At 41.6% G+C, this 22,064-nt stretch overlaps 2 long non-coding RNA genes across 2 annotated transcripts; one reads left to right on the top strand and one right to left on the bottom strand.

Annotated features, from left to right (window-relative positions):
• Nucleotides 1-384: 384 nt before the first annotated feature.
• LOC122464911 lies at nucleotides 385-20,209 on the bottom strand. The gene is made up of 3 exons (XR_006289345.1): nucleotides 19,641-20,209; nucleotides 4,392-4,497; nucleotides 385-597 (listed from the first exon to the last, which is right to left on the bottom strand). It is a non-coding gene; the product is annotated as an uncharacterized LOC122464911 (long non-coding RNA).
• On the top strand, nucleotides 8,293-18,187 carry LOC122464912. Its single transcript, XR_006289346.1, has 3 exons — nucleotides 8,293-8,422; nucleotides 9,279-9,281; nucleotides 18,176-18,187. It is a non-coding gene; the product is annotated as an uncharacterized LOC122464912 (long non-coding RNA).
• Nucleotides 20,210-22,064: the final 1,855 nt, after the last annotated feature.

Raw genomic sequence — 22,064 nt, forward strand, 5'->3', positions numbered from 1 at the left:
AAACATTAACCACCTGTACCCTGGCCCATACAGTTGTGACTAAGTCTAAACAATATATATATTACACACACACAGTATATATTAAACAGGAAATATTTAAATATATGTCTGATTCCCCACTGGGAACACTGATGCAAGTGGACTAGAAAATTAAGCTTTTTATATTTGCTTCCCAGTGGAAGCTAGGTAAAATAGAATAATAAATTATTGTCAGTTCATTTTAGAACATAAAATTAATCTCAGAAAACAGAAAAGTCATGAACAATATTTCAGCTGTATTTCATGGTTCTCTGGTTATTATCACTTGCTAACATTAAGGTCACAAAAGGAACATTTCTCATTTGTTGCCTAGAGTTTCTGTGACTTTGTGACTATTGTCAAGTGTAACCTTTATAAGAACCACAGAGGGGAAAAAAAAAAAAAAAAACTATTTTCAAGTGTAGTTTCTTTTGTTGCAATATGTGTAAAAAATTAAAATTAAAAGCCTCAGGCTGTTGAAAATGGAGCAGGTCAAAAACTGTGTGCGTGGTCCCTCTTGGGAAGAAAGCATAAGCCAGTGTGCCCGTGCAGCACCTCCTCCAGGAACTCCTATGCATCCTAGGACACAAATTGTTTGAGCGTTCAAAAGCGATCACATTTCTCAGGAAATATATGATTGGAGGCAGTGCGGGGGAAGGAGACAGCAAAATAAGGTTAGGAACTTAGTAAAAGCAAGAAAATGTAGAGGACTAAGTGGTTGCGGGGGGGTGGGGGGGGGGGGGGGAGAATTGTGTTCCTCTGTTCCCAGGTGGTAGCCTTTTCAAAAGTGAGTGGCTGTTCTCAGGCCAACATCTAGTGTTTAAGTGTCCACATCACAAAAACCACTATCACATTTATCAATAATCGGTTGGTTTTTTTTTTTTCAGCAAAGGCCAAGATCTGATTAAGCCTGTAAAAGCTATCCTCAGATCCCTATTGTCCAGAAGGATGTGAAGAGCCAGACAAGGGAAACCATCTGCAGTTCACAACAAGTTTGTTTGGTCCAGTAAAATCCCCAGAGTAACACTACATGTTCTTGAGAACCATCTGTGATGCTGGAGGATTAGGCCAACTCTAGGCTTATGTATCAACTGAGAGTCTGTCAAGTTTAATGCTGGTGGAACGTTATTAAAATTAACGTGTTAAAACTGCAGAAAATATGTAGTGTTTGGACTTTCCTAAATGCTAGTGAACAGATGACAAATACTCATATGCTAATCTAAGACTATAACAGGTTTTAAAAGAGAACTGGGTAAATTCATGGAGGTTAAGTCCATTAATGGCTATTAGCCAGGATGGGCAAGGAATGGTGTCCCGAGCCTCAGTTTGTCAGAGGGTGGAGATGGATGGCAGGAGAGAGATCGCTTGATCATTACCTGTTAGGTTCATTTCCTCTGGGGCACCTGGCATTGGCCACTGTTGGTAGACAGGATACTGGCCTGGATGGACCTTTGATCTGACCCAGTATGGCCATCCTTATGTATTTCTCGTGTTAAGAGTAATGTCTTTATGTATGTTCATAGAATATCAGGGTTGGACTAGATGACCTCCTGAGGTCCCTTCCAACCCCCTGCTCAAAGCAGGACCAATCCCCAATTAAATCATCCCAGCCAGGGCTTTGTCAAGCCCGACCTTAAAAACTTCTAAGGAAGGAGATTCTACCACCTCCCTAGGTAACACATTCCAGTGTTTCACCACCCTCCTAGTGAAAAAGTTTTTCCTAATATCCAACCTAAACCTCCCCCACTGCAACTTGAGACCATTACTCCTTGTCCTGTCCTCTTCTACCACTGAGAATAGTCTAGAACCATCCTCTTTGGAACCACTTCTCAGGTAGTTGAAAGCAGCTATCAAATCCCCCCTCATTCTTCTCTTCTGCAGACTAAACAATCCCAGTTCCCTCAGCCTCTCCTCATAAGTCACGTGTTCCATACCCCTAATCATTTTTGTTGCCCTTCGCTGGACTCTCTCCAGTTTTTCCACATCCTTCTTGTAGTGTGGGGCCCAAAACTGGACACAGTACTCCAGATGAGGCCTCACCAATGTCGAATAGAGGGGAACGATCACGTCCCTCGATCTGCTGGCTATGCCCCTACTTATACATCCCAAAATGCCACTGGCCTTCTTGGCAAGAAGGCCACACTGTTGACTCATATCCACCTTCTCGTCCACTGTCACCCCTAGGTCCTTTTCCGCAGAACTGCTGCCTAGCCATTTGGTCCCTAGTCTGTAGCGGTGCACTGGATTCTTCCGTCCTAAGTGCAGGACCCTGCACTTATCCTTGTTGAACCTCATCAGATTTCTTTTGGCCTAATCCTCCAATTTGTCTAGGTCCCTCTGTATCCTATCCCTACCTGCCACCGTATCTACCACTCCTCCTAGTTTAGTATCATCTGCAAATTTGCTGAGAGTGCAATCCACACCATCCTCCAGATCATTTATGAAGATATTGAACAAAACCGGCCCCAGGACCGACCCTTGGGGCACTCCACTTGACACCGGCTGCCAACTAGACATGGAGCCATTGATCACTACCCGTTGAGCCTGACAGTCTAGCCAACTTTCTACCCACCTTATAGTGCATTCATCTAGCCCATACTTCTTTAACTTGCTGACAAGAATACTATGGGAGACCGTGTCAAAAGCTTTGCTAAAGTCAAGAAACAATACATCCACTGCTTTCCCTTCATCCACAGAACCAGTTATCTCATCATAGAAGGCAATTAGATTAGTCAGGCCTGACCTTCCCTTGGTGAATCCATGCTGACTGTTCCTGATCACTTTCCTCTCGTGTAAGTGCTTCAGGATTGATTCCTTGAGGACCTGCTCCATGATTTTTCCGGGGACTGAGGTGAGGCTGACTGGCCTGTAGTTCCCAGGATCCTCCTTCTTCCCTTTTTTAAAGATTGGCACTACATTAGCCTTTTTCCAGTCGTCCGGGACTTCCCCCGATCGCCATGAGTTTTCAAAGATAATGGCCAATGGCTCTGCAATCACAGCCGCCAACTCCTTTAGCACTCTCGGATGAAACGCATCCGGCCCCATGGACTTGTGCACGTCCAGCTTTTCTAAATAGTCCCAAACCACTTCTTTCTCCACAGAGGGCTGGCCACCTACTCCCCATGCTGTGTTGCCCAGCGCAGCAGTCTGGGAGCTGTCCTTGTTAGTGAAGACAGAGGCAAAAAAAAGCATTGAGTACATTAGCTTTTTCCACATCCTCTGTCACTAGGTTACCTCCCTCATTCAGTAAGGGGCCCACACTTTCCTTGGCTTTCTTCTTGTTGCCAACATACCCTGAAGAAACTCTTCTTGTTACTCTTAACATCTCTTGCTAGCTGCAGCTCCAGGTGCTATTTGGCCTTCCTGATTTCACTCCTAGATGGCTGAGCAATATTTTTATACTCTTCCCTGGTCATTTGTCCAATCTTCCACTTCTTGTAAGCATCTTTATGTTTAAGATCCGCAAGGATTTCACCGTTAAGCCAAGCTGGTCGCCTGCCATATTTACTATTCTTTCGACACATCGGGATGGTTTGTCCCTGTAATCTCAATAGGGATTCTTTGAAATACAGCCAGCTCTCCTGGACTCCTTTCCCCCTCATGCTATTCCCCCAGGGGATCCTACCCATCAGTTCCCTGAGGGAGTCAAAGTCTGCTTTCCTGAAGTCCAGGGTCCGTATTCTGCTGCTTACCTTTCTTCCCTGTGTCAGGATCCTGAGAGTTACATAACTCTCATGTGGCTTGGACAGACCCCATAACAAGATCCATTAATCATTGCCGAGGTTCGCCCACAGAAACAGCTAGGCTGTCTATATTACAGCCTAGGTAGGCATCATTTGTGTCACTCGGTGTGAATAAACCATCCCCCTGAGCGACATATGTTCCATCAACCTAGTGCTGTGCACATGAGTACTATGTCGGCGTGAAAGCTTCTTCCGTCGACATAGAGTGTCTTCACCAGACACGCCACAGCAGAGCAGCTGCACTGCTACCAGCTGTGCCACTGCAGCACTGGACATGTAGACAGGGCCCTATACCCCTCAGGGGCGAGAAAGTGGTCAACTGATACCCATTAAGAAGCAACACGTCTAGAGGAAGTTCCTGGATTCTCAGTACAATAGGTAAAAACCAGTACATGGACAAGGAAAATTCCCCACCTATGGATACATCCTACAGGTTGACTTCATCAAAGAATTACCTTGCAGTATTATCATAGCCATGTCGGACCAGGGATACTAGAGAGACAAGACGGGTGAGGTAATAACTTTTCTCTTTCACCAACAGATATCAAGCTACACAGACCTGAGAAAGAGCTCGGTGTAGCTCAAAAGCTTGTGTCTCTCACCAACAGAAAATAAAATTATCTCACTCACCTTGTCTCTCTACAGAATTCTCACAGACTCCTTCCCCTTAACTTTTTGCATCTGTGAGCCCTGGAGTATGAACGGTTGCATGGCAGGGTTTTCAGATCAAAGTGGTCTAGTGGAAGAAAACAGGATTTTTAGGATCCAGTGTGTTTTGTTTTGTAAAAGGCAAGGTCAAGGAACCCTAGCTGAGATAAGCCTCAGGAGTGGAACCTATAAGATTATTACTTTGAATAGAAGTTTTATAAGATAATAACCTAAGTTTATTTCTTTGTCTGTGTCTTCAATATTCTTAGCATTGTGCATATATCTCTTGCTTCATTTTCATTAATAAAGCCTAAATAAGTTTATTACATGATCAGATTGAGCATTATCTTATTGAATAAAGGAGGGTGATCTAAGGAGAAACTGACCTGTGGCGTGTCTGTTCCTTTGGAAACAAAGGAACTTGTATTTTCTGTGATATTATCGTGAAAGGGGCTCAATACTACAGGGTTCTGCTTACTTGGTGTCAAGTGGGCCTGGGGTTTCCAAGGGAACGGTTTAAGTTTTATATTAAGGCTGGCAAAAACCTAGGGAGTTAACAAGCAATGCAGTTAGCTGATGTGTCTAAGATATCAGTCACAACTAGGTTAGCTTCCCTGTTATTGAACAGCCTGCCCTGAAGTGAAACCCATGGACTTGAGATACCAAAGGATGACACCATATCTATTTTCATATATACAGAGCACTCATAACAAAAGGCAGAGAGGCATTAGGGCAATGCAGAATAGTGAAGCCATTAGGCTATGTTTACATTACACACCAATGGCGGCAGCATGTAGGGTATGTGTAGCTACACGCCACAGTGAAAAGCGGGCTGCATTCACGCTATGATGGGTAGTTATTTGCATCAGTCAAAGGCTCTGACAATGGGGGTGGGGGAGGGAAGTTGCAGAGAAAGGCTTCAACAGTTCCCCCTTTCGCTGGGGCAAGGAAATGCTCTGGCAGGGGGAAGATGTGGGGAAAGGCTGAGCTTTTCCCAGTTTCCTGCCCCTTGCTACAGCCTGTTCCACCCCCACTCCACCTTCTGGAGGCTTTCCCCATAGCAGAGAAAGGCTCTGGCTGCAGGGAGTTGGAGGAGTCTTTCCCTGTGGGAAAACATGTAGAGACTTTCCCCACTGCCTCCTCCTTGCTGGACCCTTTCCCTGCTATCAAATCTTTCACTGTGGCAGGGAAAGCTTCAGCACCAGGGAGGCACTGGGACACTACATTGCTAGAGTTGGGGAGGCACTTCTCAGGCAACTAGAGAGCCATGGAGGGTATGTACTTGGGTGCATCCTCACACCCGTTAGGTGTGTCTTTATGCTAATTTGCCTAAGCTACGCCTCATCATCTACTCTGCTATTTATACACATACTGGGGTGGGCTACCTGACTCTGTGCTCTAAATGCCTGTTATAAAAAAAGAAAAAGCACATATAGTGTAGACACTCTGCCTGTGCTACAGACAATTCTGGAGAAAGACTGTCTGTCTGCTGGGGGCTTTTAATTCAGCTCCTTTCATGACCATTAGTATATTTTAATAAATAAAAATCCTATAGACACTAAACCAAGTTGAGTACCAGCAAATGAGTTATGCATATTCTGTCTATTTTTAAGAGAAGCAAAAAATTCTTCAAACATTAGGGGACCACATTTCAGCTTGTGATGTTCCAACATCACAGAGAATAAGGTTATAAAGGAATGGCCAGCATGGGTTTGTCAAGAACAAATAATCCCAAACCAACCTAATTTCCTTCTTTGACTGGTCACTAGCCTAGTGGATGGCAGGAGTGAGGAGAGGCAAGGAAGAGATGAAGAGGTGATATATCTTGATTTTAGTAAGGCTTCTGACACAGTCTCACATGGCATCATCATAAGCAAACTAGGGAAATTTGTTCTAGATGAAGCTACTATAAAGTGGGTGCACAACTAGTTGGAAGACCATACTCTAAGAATACTTATCAACAGGGCTGTCGATTAATCACAGTTAACACATATGATTAACTCAAAAAAAAATTGCAGTTTTAATTGCACTGTTACACCACAGAACACCAACTGAAATTACATATTTTTGGTTTTTTACATTTTCATGAATATTGATTTCAATTACAACACAGATTACAAACTTTCACTGTAAAATGATAAAAGAAAACATATGAGGTGAATTGAAAAATACAAGTGTGTTGTGTAATCTCTTTATTGTGAAAGGGCACTTACAAATGTGGATTTTTTTTGGTTACATGCTGTGATGGTTTACCCCCCTCTCCTTTGGCGTGCCAACCGATATACTTGGGTACCACTGAGCCCACCTCTTCCACAAGCCTGGGCTCCCTCATACTGTCCTTGCAAGCCTCCTCCAGCACACACACAGGTAGGGATATACCCAGATGTGAAAGTCACAGACACTGAAATCAGCTCTGCATAGAGAGACTCAGCTACAGAATTGTCCAGCACTCAAATGCACACCTCCTCTGGAGTGTAAACCCAAAATTGTATTGTCTTGCACTGCACAGAGAACTATACAGCATAAGCTCATGAAATTTAATCCCTCCCTCAATAAGGAGGAAGATATGCACAGTTCTGTCCTGCCCTCCCCCAGTGATGGATTCCACAAACTGGGTTTTAGAGAAAAACAAAAACAAGTCTATTAACTACACAAAAGATATTTTCAGTGATCATACAAGATCAAACAGATCAAAGCAGATTACTGAGCAAATAAAACAATGCAAATGAAGCTTAATATACCCAAGAAGCTGGTTACAAATGGTAATTTCTTATCCTAAATGTTGCTGTAGGGCAGATCGCAGAGGTTCTTGAAGACAAGCTGCTCTTGCTTGCAGCTTAAAACTCTAGGTATCTTGTTCACAGCCCAGACACCTTTTCCAGCCAGGGCTCAGTCTTCCCCTCTCCTCCCCTTTGTCTTTGTTTCTTAGATATTTCCAGCAGTCATCCTGGGTGGCGATTCAGTGAAGAATGAACCCAGATTAACTCACTTCCCTGCCTTAAAGGAGTCCTGCCATATGTAAATCCTCTTCCTTTCCCAGCTTGATCCCCCACCGCTTATTAGTGGAACAATACTAGTGGTCCAAGATGGAATCTAGTACCAGGTGATATGATCACATGACCCTCCAGTGTCAAAGCAGCCATGAGTCAAGGTTGTTTGCAGCATCCAAGGAAACTTTTCAGGAAGGTAGGACTTTGAAGATGCTTATCTCCCATTGTTCCCCCTAATGGCGCATCCAGGTTGATTGTATTTTGTCTGGTGGGTATTGCCTAGGTGTAAACAGAGTTGTAATAGGTACACAGACAATATTCCCAACTTCAGATACAAAAATGATACATGCATACCAATAGGATAGTCAACATATCATAACCTTTCCAATGATACTTCACATGATCCATCTTGCATACAACAACATTTTAGTTATGCCATATTCATATCAGTATATTTATGAAGAAATAAGGGGTGTCACACATACCTGCACTCAAAAATGTAGAACTTTTGAGCCTACAAGTCCTACTTCTTCTTCAGCCAATCACTAAGACAAACAAGTTTGTTTACATTTAGGGGGATTAAATGCTGCCTGCTTCTTATTTACAATGTCACGTGAATGCGAGAACAGGCGTTCTCATGGCACTTTTGTAGCCAGCACTGCAAGGTACTTACGTTCCAAATATGAATGTTTAGCATATGCCCCTTCATGTTTCAGACACCATTCCAGAGGACATGCTTCCATGCTGATGGCACTCGTTAAAAAAAAAAAAATCTGTTAATTAAATTTGTGACTGAACTCCTTGGGGTAGAATTATATGTCTCCTACTATTTTACCCGCATTCTGCCATATATTTCATGTTATAGCAGTCTCAGATGACCCACAACATGTTGTTCACTTTAAGAACACTTTCACTGCAGATTTGACAAAATACAAAAGAAGGTACCAATGTGAGATTTCTGAAGATAGCCACAGCATTCAACCCAAGCTTTAAGAATCTGAAGAGCCTTCCAAAGTCTGAGAGGTATAAAGCATGCTTTCAGAAGCCTTAAAAGAGCAACACACTGATGCATAAACTACAGAATCCAGACCACACACACACAAAACAACCTTCTGCTAGTGGCATCTGACAAATGAACATGCATCGGTCTGCATAGCTTTGGATCATTATTGAGCAGAACCCGTCATCAGGATCAATAGATTCTTCTGGAATGGTGGTTGAAGCATGAAGGGGCATTGAATCTTTACTGCATCTGGCAGGTAAATATTGTGCAACGCCAGCTACAACAGTGCCATGCAAACACCTGTTCTCACCTTTTAGGTTACACTGTAAACAAGAAGCAGACAGCATTCTCTCCTGAAAATGTAAACAAACTTGTTTCTCTGAGTGATTGGCTGAATAAGAAGTCAGACTGAGTGGACTTGTAGGCTCTAAAGTTTTACATTGTTTCAGTTTTGAATGCAGTTATTTTTTGTACATAATTATACATCTGTAAGTTGCATTTTCATCGTAAAGAGACTACCCTATAGTACTTGTATTAGGTGAATTGTAAAATATTATTTCTTTTGTTTTTTTTACAGTGCAAATATTTATCAAATATAAAGTGAGCACTGTACACTTTGTATGCTGTGTTGTAACTGAAGTCAATATATTTGAAAATGTAGAAAACATCCAAAAATATTTAAATAAATGGTATATTATTGTTTAACAGCTCAATTTTTAATTGCACAGTTAATCACGATTATTTTTTTAAATCACTTGACAGCCTTAGTTATCAATGGTTCTCTGTCATGCTGGCAGGGTATATCTAGTGGAGTCCTGCAGGGGTCAATCCTGGGTCCAGCACCATGCAATATTTTTTGTTAGTGGCTTGGATAAGGGAGTTAATAGTATGCTTATAAAATTTGTGGATGATTCTAAACTGCGAAGGATTGTAAACACTTTGGGGGACAGGATTATAATCCAAAAACAACCTGGACAAATTAGAGAATTGGTCTGAAGTCAACAAGATGAAATTCAATAACAATGACAAGGGGGAAAACAACAAATACACAACTATAAAATGGGGAATAACTGGCTAGGTGGTAGTACTGCCGAAAAGGATTTGAGGGTAATTGTGGATCAGAAATTGAATTGAGTCAGCAGGGCTATACAGTTGCAAAAAGGGCTAATATTCTGGGGTGTATTAACAGGAATCTCATATGTAAGACTCAAGAAGTAACAGTCCCATTGTACTCGGCCCTGGCGAGGCCTCAGGTGGGGTACTGTGTCCAATTCTGGACACCACACTTTAAAAAAAATAAAGATATGGATAAATTGGAGAGCATCCGGAAGACAGCAACCAAAGTCATAAAGGTTTTGAAAACCTGACCTATTAGGAAGTTTAAAAAACTGGTCATGTTTAGTCTTGAGAAAAGACAACTGAGGGAGGGACCTAATAATTGTCCTCAAATATGTGAAGGGCTGTTATAAAAAGGACACTGATCAATTGTTCTTGCTCTACCTTCAATGGACATGGAGAAGAAATGGGCTTGATCTGAAGCAGCAAAGATTTCAGTTAAACATTAGGGGAGGAAAACTACCATTCTAATTAGCAAATTAAGCTCTGGAACAGGCTTCCAAGGGAGGTGGTGGAATCCCCATCCAAGGAGGTTTTTAAGAACAGGCTGGACAAACCTGTCAGGGATGGTGTAGGTTTACTTGGTCCTGCCTTGGCACAGGGGGATGGATTGGATGACCTCGAGACCCCATCCAGCCCGACATTTCTACGATTCTATAATACTTTGGACTACAAAAAAAATTAAAGTATCTAGTCCCACACTGTTATGAGGGTGAATCATGCACATGGGCAATGCCATTAATATTAATGGAAATTGCCCAAGTCAATCCCCAATGTATCACAGAACAGACTCACCCACCTTCTGTTCTCTCTAATTAAAACAGCACATAAATCTCTAGTAAAGAGAATGTAGATTGTAGTATAGGTTAAGAATTGACAAGTCAGGGGAAGGGCAATTCCTACTAGAAGCAAACAACTCATTTTGAACCCCTTTTAAAAATAATTCTCCAAGCTGATAAGCCTAGTAAGATGTCAAAAGAGTCAACATAGAAATCTCCCTGTATAGAAGGGCAAAAAACCACCACCATTAGGCATTCCTATATGAACTATTCTTGTTCTGGGTTCCCAAACTCTCTCTGCTTGACTGGCCTCAGTCTAAAATAAAAGTGACGGACTCAACTCTAGAAGTGTGTGTTTTGACAGCTTTCATATGCTGCCTTTTCAACCTGAGCCTGATGAGCAAAAGGCAATGAATTGGCAAATAATTTCCAATTAAGTCTATAAGGGGCTTGTGTGCCAGATATGCTCATGGTAAGTGGCCCTGTCTGCAGGCCCTAGTGTTCATTCTGTCTAATAAATGACTGTTTAAGTTAATTAAATCACACATTGTGCCATGCACCATATATTTGACAGACATGTCTTTAAATGTATCATCAGTGATGCAAAACAAGCAGTAGCTTTGAAGTCATGAGTACTGGGTTATCAACAATAATATTTTACTCCTACATAGTGTCTTACATCTCCAAGTATCCCAGAGACCTTTATTACTATATAAATAAATAGAGTACTAAATGCATACAACCCATTCTGGAACAATGGGAATTTTAATTTTTCACTGCAATGTTAATTAGGGATGGAGGGGAAGTGTGAAAATAGCAAAAATGTGTATTTAGTTTTCTCCATTTCCACTGTTCACAAGCCTAGACTGTATTATATAGCTTAAGTAAAACTCAATTTAGGGAAAATACAAATGAATGAATAAATACATGTATAATGTGCTGGACTGGCAATAGGAATCAAGCAAAATAAAATCCCAGAAGTCCACATGTGAATAAAGCACTGTCAGCAGGTTGACATCCTTTGGTAGTTTCCTAGATCCCTTTGCAGTTAAGCAGAACAGAAATGAACATTTTGCCACACTTAGCAGAAAGAGAAAAAAATACATGTAAAAGAGTAGCTGACCTAGAATCTTTGCTTTGGAAAAAGGTTTCCCATACCACCCAGGAAAAGTTTAAAAAAAAAAAAAAAAGATATTTTTAATAAATAAAGCAGCAGTCAGAATGATCTTCTCACACTCAAAAGCTCATATGTAGCTGAGGGGTCATAGCAGAGCCAAATTTTATCCAAAGTCCAAGATACATTTGCTGATAGGTTAGTTAAGGTTCAATCAAGATTTTTTATAAACGTGGACTGAGCTCTGAATCACTTGCAGGTGCTGAGGAGGAATATAGGTAGAATTTTGAAGAGGCCGGACAAAGCAAAAAGCACAAAGGTTTGTTTAATCTTTGCACAAAAGAGGGCAACATTTTTATGCATGTCAGAAGGATTTTATTTTGAGATTTTAGGGGTTCAATTCAATCGAACCTAGAGTACTAAGGGGAAAAAATTTCTCAGGGTCTGAATTCTCCCAAACCGAAAAACAAACAGGTTTGTTCAAAACCCTTGGGAGCTGAAACCATCAAGTTCTGCAGAGTGTTGGTGGCAATAGGCTAAATCCCCCCACTTGTATCTCCCTCTTGAAGTTAATAAGAGATTGATTATAGGAGGCAAATGTTGATCCTGCAGCTCCAAACATTTGAAATCTGGCAGAATTCTCTACTGCTGTTGGATGGTCAGATATCAACAATGGCCAGGGTATTGGTTTATATTTTCCTTTTTCCAACTACAGCTGGCGAGGGGGTTGAGATTGTTTCCCACCCCTTCCCCTCCATGCAGACCATGATATCATGCATGCTTCTGTCACCACCAGGTCAGGTTACTGAAATGTGCTCTACATGAGGCTAACCCGTAAATGCATACGGAAACAAGCTATTAGAATTCAGCAGCCAGTTTTCAATCAGAGCATCTCACTGTGACCACAGTTCCCTAGTGCTCCATGATCTCTACTAGCTGCCTATTGGTTTATAGGTGTTGGTTTTAACACAGAAAGCCCTAAATAGGCTGGTAACTGCCTCAGTTGAGATGCCCAAGCTAAAACTTCCTTGTTTTACTATAAAGGGAGCTGCTAGCAGGATATTCTCAGCAAGGGCCCATCAAGTGGGAACCTGCTCCCTATTTCAGTCCAAGATAACTCATCTTTTGCCCTTTTAAGGCATGCTGCAAAGATCATCTAGTCTCCCAGCCTTTCACAGAACAGGGAGAATCATGAGGGTGGAGATTTGTGTTGTTCACTTGGTCATTGTTGGCAGAGGAGTTGTATGAAGTTGCTTGATTTGTGCATCATAAGAATTGCATTTTATGCATATTTCTCAATGACAGCTAGAATCAGAGAGGCTCTAAACTTTTCTATACACTCAAATAAGTGAATGCCCTATTAAAAGCAGGACTAATGTTGCCTGGGTTTAAGACATTTTTTATCTCGGATCAAAGAATCAACCGAGTTCTCTATGTGGGGATGAAAAAAGAAGGAGGCTATGTCACATGGGGGCTGGAGTCAGACAACTTATATTTCATGGCAAGGAAAAATTACTCAGATGATTAAAAAGCCAGACATCTGGATAAATTGGATACAGCCAAACAAAGTGGTCTGTGACATGCTGTAATTAAGGCAGACAGTTAATCATTTGAAAGGTATCTATTAATCATAACTTAGAGAATCTTCTTCCTTCCCTAGCCCATCTCTTGTAAGAGGGGGGGCTGCAAACGTTCACCAACCCTACTGAGTGGATTTATCTTCTGAAAACTGTTTTGGAAAACAGAAAAGGAGTGCTGCCCTGGACTGAAGAGGTTGACAGATGAGTCTGGTGGGTAACATCTCTCTACATACATCAGCAAGAGGTCATGAGGCTGACCAGGAAAATAATCAGAGAAGGGACTTGCTTTTGAGAGAAGTAAGGTTTTCCTTTTTTCCCTCTGAACTAAGCTAAGGAATGCCTACCCCACAAGGTTTTGTATTCAGATTATCTTCTGTATCAAGGTAAGGTAGGTTATGTAAATAGGGTGACCAGATAGCAAGTGCAAAACATCGGGATTGGAGGGCAGGGGTAAAAGGTGCCTATATAAGAAAAAGCCCCCAAAATCAGCACATCTGGTCACCCTATAGGCAAACCACTTTTGTTTTAAGACCATTGTCTCTATATTGTACGGGCAGATGCATGCAGATGGCCTCAAAGAGGTCTGAACCCCTCAACCTATTAAGAACTGTGCTAGAGCATCTGGTAGCTAAACCCTCACTCATTCACTTTTTCCATGACACTCTGCTGCCAAGGGGTGAGGCAAACCAAGGGGAAAAGCCTAAGACTAAGGAGGAAACATGAGTTGGCAAGGGTTCTAGTGACAGGCAGTATTCATTATTCTTCCTTATATACAACATAGGCAGCCGTGATGTTTCCTACCTTGAGTTGATGGGAAAGATTCTGTGCCTCTCCCACCAAATCCAAACTTCCCCCCCAAAAAAAGTTATTTTACTTAAGCCTTGTCTGTAAAACTAGGAGTTGGTCCAACATGACTCTCTCTCTCCATGGATGGGTTTCAGAGTGTGCTGACTTCCACCCATTGTAGGCCTGAGACCTGATCAACCCCATATTAAACCAGCCTTGGGTGAAACTTGGAGTTCACCACTAAAATTGAAAAAAGGAATGTTTGCTACTGATAAAGCACCCCTAGCTCAGGGATGTCCCTCATGAGAGTTATAACCACCAAGGTTGTAAAAAGACACTGGGAAATTAGGGAGGATACAGAAAGACTCAACAAATGGTAAAAAGCTCTGACCAGCATTTTATGCTGACCATCTGCACAAATAGAGAAGGTCACAATTAAGTTACAATTTGGGCGTGAAATATAACATGTAAAGAACTTGGGAAGGAAGGGAGGACACATAGGTGCCAGTGAGTAATTGGTTAAAATGTTTGTTATTTAGGAGAGAGAGATAATGTTTAGTAAAGTGTTCAGTAAATTTGAAGAAGGGAGCTAGTTTTACCTATACAATGTAAATGAAAAACAATGCTCTTTGGGAACCATGTCTGGACTGCAGTTCAACATCAAGCTGCTGGAACTCTGACCCCTCTGCACGACCATGACATGCAGAGGCATCGCCGGGAACCCCCGATGAGCGGATCCTGACTGGCCATCGGGTGAAATCTATCTGTATATTGGCAGTGGTGAGCATAAGAGACTTGCTTGGTATACGTGTTCTGTGTGTGTTGCTAATAAATAGATGTTTAGACCACAACTGTGTAAGGTTTCAGAGTAGCAGCCGTGTTAGTCTGTATTCGCAAAAAGAAAAAAGGAGGACTTGTGGCACCTTAGAGACTAACCAATTTGAGCATAAGCTTTCGTGAGCTACAGCTCACGAAAGCTTATGCTCAAATTGGTTAGTCTCTAAGGTGCCACAAGTCCTCCTTTTCTACCTGTGTAAGGCTCTTTCACTGGGAAAAGGTTCTGCAGACCCTTAGAGTCCTGAGCCCCGAAGGGAAAGGGTAGGTACTTAAATTGACCAGGTTGCCTCCTGAGCCCCGTGGGCAAGGATAAATGCCTTACACCATGAGCCCTCAGAAGGGAAAGGGTGGGGGTGCCTAAACTGATTGGGTCATACCTTGAGCCCTCGTTAGGGTATAGATGGGGTACCCTAAATTGAGTGGTTAACACCACTGCTTCTTTCACACATCTCTCTCTGCTTCTCCCTTTCTCTGTTTATTCCTGTGCTTGTTCTTTTCTGCTCAAGATACTCAACTGAAAGCACATTCAGCTTATTACCCATCAATTTTAAAGCAGAAAATATTTTGAAAGGTGATCCTCTCATTAATGTCTTGCTGTCCACAACTATTGCTCTGCTAATGGGGTGTGCAAATCAGAGGTCAAAACTCAGCTTGACCATGAAACTACTGTTCTAGCTTTAGAGTCTCTACTATACTACAAGGGGGGGGGGGAGGGATTGAAAACTGCATTTCTAATATTTAATTTCTCTTTTCCTTAAGTCAGCATCAAAGTTTCAGAAAGTATTTCTCACAAAATGCACCTTAGATCATATTTACAAATTTACCGTGCACAGGCTACTACAAATCAATTGTACATTCCACTTGCTTCATATAAACTAGTAGCATGTAAAAACCATTCTGATCACCTCCCTTCTCCTTCCCCACGAGTCTCAAGGATTAAAATATCAACTTTCCTCAGATGATATTCTTTAAAAATAGCAGAGAGAGTTTAATTCACATCAGTGTGATATATCCAGTAAGCCACAAACAATTAAAATGGCATTTTGCTCCATGGAACGAGGACGGTGAGCCTATAAACCTCTCACTGTCCTGTTTCTCAGTTCTTTTATGGCATTCTGGTGGTGTAAAGAGGGAAGAACCAATCCACTGAGAATATCCCCCACCCTCTGTAGAGCCTTTATGACAGCTTGGCTTGCCAGAGGTATGGCTGAGTGCAGAACAAGGAGTAATGGTCTCAAGTTGCAGTGGGGAGGTTTAGGTGGATATTAGGAAAAACTATTTCACTAGGAGGGTGGTGAAGCACTGGAATGGGTTACCTAGGGAGGTGGTCGAATCTCCTGGGATGATTTAGTTGGGGATTGGACTTTGAGCAGAGGGTTGGACTAGATGACCTCCTGAGGTCCCTTCCAACCCTGATAGTGCAATAATAGAATCATAGACTTGTGCTATTTTCTATTTTCCCCAAGGCCCAAACAGGGGATGGGAAGCAGAGCATAAGACAGAGTAGCCCTGAAGCGGTATAACTCTCTGGGCAGGGATACTCGTCGTAAAGCTCAAAAAGGTTATTTTCAATTAACTTCTATAGGACATTTCCACAGGGGTTATGCTATACAACTTTTTAAGAATATAATTTACTTTTAATCATTCGCATCATTTCATTTTTCACTTTACTCAGTTTGGTACACAAAACTAGATTGTAGAGTTTCATTTTTGTTCAGTATCGCTTCCTGATTCTCATGTAATAGCACAGTGCTATGTCTGGAAAAACAACGAGGAGTCCTTGTGGCACATTAGAAACTAAAAATTTGGGCATAAGTGGGGCAAATTTGTTAGTGGCACTTTAGAGACTAACAAATTAAAAATTTGGGCATAAGTGGGGCTAAATTTGTTAGTCTCTAAAGTGCCACTAACAAATTTGCCCCACTTATGCCCAAATTTTTAGTTTCTAACGTGCCACAAGGACTCCTCGTTGTTTTTGCTGATACAGACTAACACAGCTACCACTCTGAAACCTGTCACCATGCTATGTCTGGGTTTCCACCACTCCACAAGACTGTCTATATAAAGACTATTTTCTCTTTAAAAAAGTTAAAATTCATAAAACATTTCTATTCCTATTAAGTTTTATGAAACCCCATTTTAAATAATTAAAAATGACAACCCCACATTTAGATCTCAAAATGACTTAATGATTTTCTGTAGCAGCTTTGAAAAAGACATTAGGAAATAGCAATTAGAAACAGCAGGACATCACCCCAGGTAAGAACTTTGTCTGATCAGGTTAACACGATCTTGATACACTCCCTCTTTTCCCAATACTTTCTAGGATCTTCCAAAGATGTCAAGAATAAAGGTGTTAAAAAAAAAAAATCTTTGTCACTGTCCATAAAGAAATCTAACAGCTGAAAAGGATGCACCTTATCAGAGCATGTTAGCCTGGAAAATAATAAAAGGCAGAACGTGGCAAAAGGGGGGAAAATAATTCTTTGGCAATAGCAGCATCTTTCAGCTCACAACTTCAAAAGCCTCTAGAACATGAAAACCCCACAGAAGATGAATTCTCACCAAAATCCAGGGATAATGTTACACAGGCAGCTCAAACAAAACAAAATTGAAGGTTTATTTAGTAAGAGGGTAAAAAACTGTATCTGCTAAAGTATTGATGAAATGATGCTGCTAGGTCTGATGCATTTCAATACATTCTTCAAACGCTGATTTGTTTCCTCTTTACACACATTTTAGAAAGTGAGGGTCAGATTGCATACTCTTTACTTACTTTGGTGAGCAGTTTTCCACATGAGTCATCCCACTGAAGTTCCTGAGGACGTGGAGACTGCTATGTGAGCCTCAGGTTCAATGAAGCACAGAGTTTTAATTAGGATCCCATTCCTTAGGCTACATATCCTTATGTTCTACAACTGAAAATTAATTCTTACTATGGCTGCACAAAGACTGCAGCAGGTTACTGTGCCATAGGAATTGATCTCAAGTGAGTGAGCTTCGGAATTATACTTGCTTTTGTTATCTCATTTTGACTACTTACATTTGCTATCACGTTTACTCAACTTTCCTTTAGTTGCCTTCTGGCTAATCATTTACTGGTTGTAGAACCATGATTAGTGCAGGATTCCAGTTATCAAGTCCTACTGTAAGGCCTTAGCATTTTCCTCTATGTGGACCATCTCCTGAAATAAAATGGCAACCAGCCTGAGTAACAGGGTTTTGTGGTAGTTGTGCTGAAGCTCAGAGCTGACAGAAACAGCCCTTAGCTCCCCCATGTACTTGATGGCCTTAAAATCCTGGTGGTAGCAAACAGCTGGCTGGTTGCTCTCTTTAGCAAGAGGGTCACAGTTACAGGGCAAGCTCCGCCATTTTATGTCTGGGCTGCAGCTCCCCACCCCTTGTTTCCCAGCCTTTTAACCCAACAGACAGGGGCCAAATGTTGCTGGGTAAGCCCCTTTCCTTTGGGGAACATGTGACTGCAGCTAGTTAAAGTGATTCAAAAACAGCATATTCAAAACAAAGCATAAACAGTCACCCCAGAGTACACAGCTGGCACAGCAAAGTGTAAAAACATTAAAGGAAATAAACACATTTCCCCTTATCTAAACCTTCATCTTTTCTTGCAAGCTTTGGTAAAATTCCATTCAGTCCAGTTACCTCCACCTCTAGGCGGTTTATTTCTTCCCCCCGTAACAACCTCCTTTGATTTGACTCCTTGCAATCAGACAGGAGAACATCAAAAGGAAAACTGATATTTATAAAACTAAACTTCCCTCATTCTCCTCAAAGGATTTGGCTCTTCTAAATCACGGTGTATGCAAACCAACTGGCCATGCCCACAACCCCCTCCACCTCATAGTGCTCACAGGCAACACAGAGGACTCATCTTCCTTGTGAAAGGAGACATGCCTCTGTGAGCACTCTGCTGCCGGAGCAGCAGAAACATGGGAATTCCCCTGTGAATTCTCATGGCAGTGTATAGATGTGTCTCGAAACCAGTGTTCTCCTTGTCTATATCACACTTGGTTTGTTGATGGACAGCCTCAGATATCTGTCTAGACTGCTACAAAATGATGAAAGAACTGAAAATATAAAGAATGCCCCCTCCCCTCCAAAAAAAACCAGAGTCTTTGTCAAGAAATCTTATTACCCAGCTAGCTACCTATTTATATAGTTCACATCATCATACTGTCTGAGCACCTCACAATCATGAATTTAATTTATCCTGCAAGATATCTGTAAGGGAGGGAGGTACTATTGCCATTGTACAAAACTCTGCTTGCTTTTAGAATTCTTCTGTATCCCAGTTATAACTTACATGGGTTCTTATGCTCGGCTCCAAGACCCTGACCCTCTAACTCCAGCCAAAGTGGCCAGACTGTCGCATCCATATGGAGCCAGCTGAAGGATTAGCATGCAGTTTGGAACAAATCCCAAAACTGGGAAAGTTTTGCCTGGCTTCAGACTTCATAACAAAAATTGTGCACAGCACAAGTGTTCTGCTTCTATTTACATCCTTATTACTGAGGCAAAGTACAATGGAGCAAAATAGTTAATTAAAATAAATTAGAGGAAGTAACAAAAATTACAGAAGCTCTCATTTTACTCTATTATAGTTCAGAAAAAATAACAGCTGTCATAGCTCAACATGAATGGCATACATAAGACAGGGCATTACCATCTTGAAGAAAGAAAAAAAAAAAATCCACTACGTTTCTTTGCATTCCTAACCCCTAGATATTTTCTCCCCAAGAAAATAGGGCAATCTGTGGGGGAGAAAAATCCTTTTGTTTTAATTTTTAGTGTTGCCAACACTTGTGATACTTGGTGTTTTTCTGGGACCCATTTGAGGCCATGAGTGTAATCTGGTGGGTTTGGCCACCGGCTCAGGTGGAGAAAGAGAAACAGCAAGCCATACCCAACTCTGTTTTAGCCTTCCAGGCAGACAATTTTATTCTCTTACATAAATGGAGAGGAAAAAAAAAAAAGAAGATAGAAAAGAAACAAAAGTGATCATCCTGACCTGGATTGATACTGCAGGGTCCTCTATCCACCAGTAGCTCAAGGTCTTAGCCCTCCTTTAGCCTCAGGGGGAATCACAGAGCCAGCCAGATCCCATTACAGCCTGCTACAACTGTCTCTCCTACTCTCTATTATAGAGCTTGGGTCTTTACTTATATCTTCCAGCTGGGAATCAGAGCAATCATTAGTTGCTGCTTACCCAGATCCTCTTATTCCCAACACCTGCCTACTGGACTTCTCTCTGGGCCAGGGCTTTCTGCTCCCTGGCTCTGCAGGCCCTTAAAAGAACAGACTGCCCTGCTGCAATGAGAATGTCACATTTATTTAAAAGAAAATGTATGCCTCTAGTCTTTGCAGTTGAGAATAAAATCAGGAAAACTTGAACCCTAACAGCTCAAACAGCTGTAAGCAAATAAAAAGAACCCCACATTTATTGTTTTCAAAAATCTCATGATTTTTAAGCCAGTTACCCAGACCTTGTCACACTGAGGGCTTTGTTGCCAGTTTGACAGGGGTCTGAAGTGTAGCAATTTACATATAAACTGACATTTGTATTGCCTCTGATATTTGGTTGCACTTGTATCTTCCGCAATACACTAACAGTAATATGCTTCTCTAGTAATCGAAACCTGCCACTGACCAGCTCTGTCTTCACCCTGCAAAGAGAGAGCAGGGAAAGGCCATGTTTTAGGACTTCACTGGCCACATTCAGTCATAGTGATAGGCAATCAGAGGCAGGGCAAGTAAATATGCAATGCACAATATGCCTCAGCTGCTACCTTTCTTTTAACTACAGTGTATGGCCCTGCAGCCATTGGATGGCTGATTGGAAATAACTAGGAGGTGATCATGGAGGTTAACACCTGCCTGAACCACAAACAGCTTTCATTTGCCTAAGTCATTCTAAGACAGTCCAATTCTAAAAGTAGGCTGTGGGTACTTAGATGCCACATCCCATCCCCACTTATTTGTACACACTAGTTCTTCATCACACAGACTCTGTCCAGCCACTGCCTTTGCAAATTCTACATTCTTGTGCCCTAGAATAAATGTTAATATGGGCATTTGCATGTATACAAGCTTTTGGAAATTTAGGCTTGATTAAGTTATCACACCATAGACGTTTCATGATACCTTCCTCATCATCAGGCCATTCTATGGCTTATATTATGCAGGAGGTCAGACTAGATGTTTATTATGGTTCCTTCGGGCCTTAAACGTCTATTAAACAGATGGGGAGGAGCAGAAAAATGTACACTGGAAAGAAATCCCAGCACTCGCCTTACTAGATTTGGCATCAAGAATATACTCTGGAAAACACCTCTCAACAATATATAAAGCAACGTAGCTACCAACAATAGAAAGTAGAGAGCAGGGGTCAGGCAGCAGAGTGCTAAAAGGATAGTGGCCCACTGAGATAAAGAGTTATAACCAATGTAGAACTGAGAATGATGCTATGGCTGCTGTAGTAAAGACAAAAATAAAAGATTCAGAATGAAATCAATGAAGCAGGAGTTCTGATAGCTTAGCAGTATTCTCTGGCTTGGTAGAGCTAAAAGAGAAAAACCACTAGGGACAAAAGTAATAAACTCATGCTACCCATAGCCAGACGTCACAGCTGTTGAGTAAGACAAATAGAAGAAAGTCGCAGCTGCTGCCCATAGGGAAATGTAATGACCCAAGTTATGACCTGCCAAAGAGAGTATCCCACAGAAGAATAAGACAGAGCCACAAACCTAGGAAGTTATCCGAAGCTGAAATAGGGTCTGAACAAATTGCAAGTCAGAAATCAGCGGATGAGGAAGAGGGAGAGAATTTAACGAACAAACACAGACTGAAACAAGAAAAAAGCCAACTGTATCTTACTGTTTGGCTGGACAAGGTTCACATATGGGACATAACAGTGACAGAACCAAAATGTATTCATGCAGGAGAAAGGTGAAATACTGCGGGGTTGCTTCATTCAGCATCAATAGTCCTGAGGCCCCTGTTCTGTGAGTTTTTATTCCTGATGTAAATTATTTTCAACAATAAAACGGAGAGGACACTAAATATATGTGGAAAAAAGGTAGCTTTGGGACTAGATTGAGTGACAACCCCTGAAATGAGAGACATGAGAAACATTTGAGAGTTATGAAAAGCACCTAGGCCAGTGACTTCACCAAAAAAGAATAAAAATAATCTCTGCTGTAAAGAGATAGAGTTTGGTGAAAGGAGGAGGTTAGGGTGTAAGTGTGTGTATGAGAGAGAGAGAGAGAACGAATGAGCACATTTTGATGCCTGGCAACTAGCCTGCATCATGAACGATGAGCTCTATTATTTTCTGAGGATGAATGGACCTCAAGGACTTTTAGAAATGGGTGCACCCTTCTTCCGATGCATAACTCAAGTAATTTCTGTATTGCTTGCCAAGTACTAAGGAAGG

Source organism: Chelonia mydas, chromosome 3, assembly GCF_015237465.2.
Source record: "Chelonia mydas isolate rCheMyd1 chromosome 3, rCheMyd1.pri.v2, whole genome shotgun sequence".
In the NCBI taxonomy this organism is placed as follows: domain Eukaryota; kingdom Metazoa; phylum Chordata; order Testudines; family Cheloniidae; genus Chelonia; species Chelonia mydas.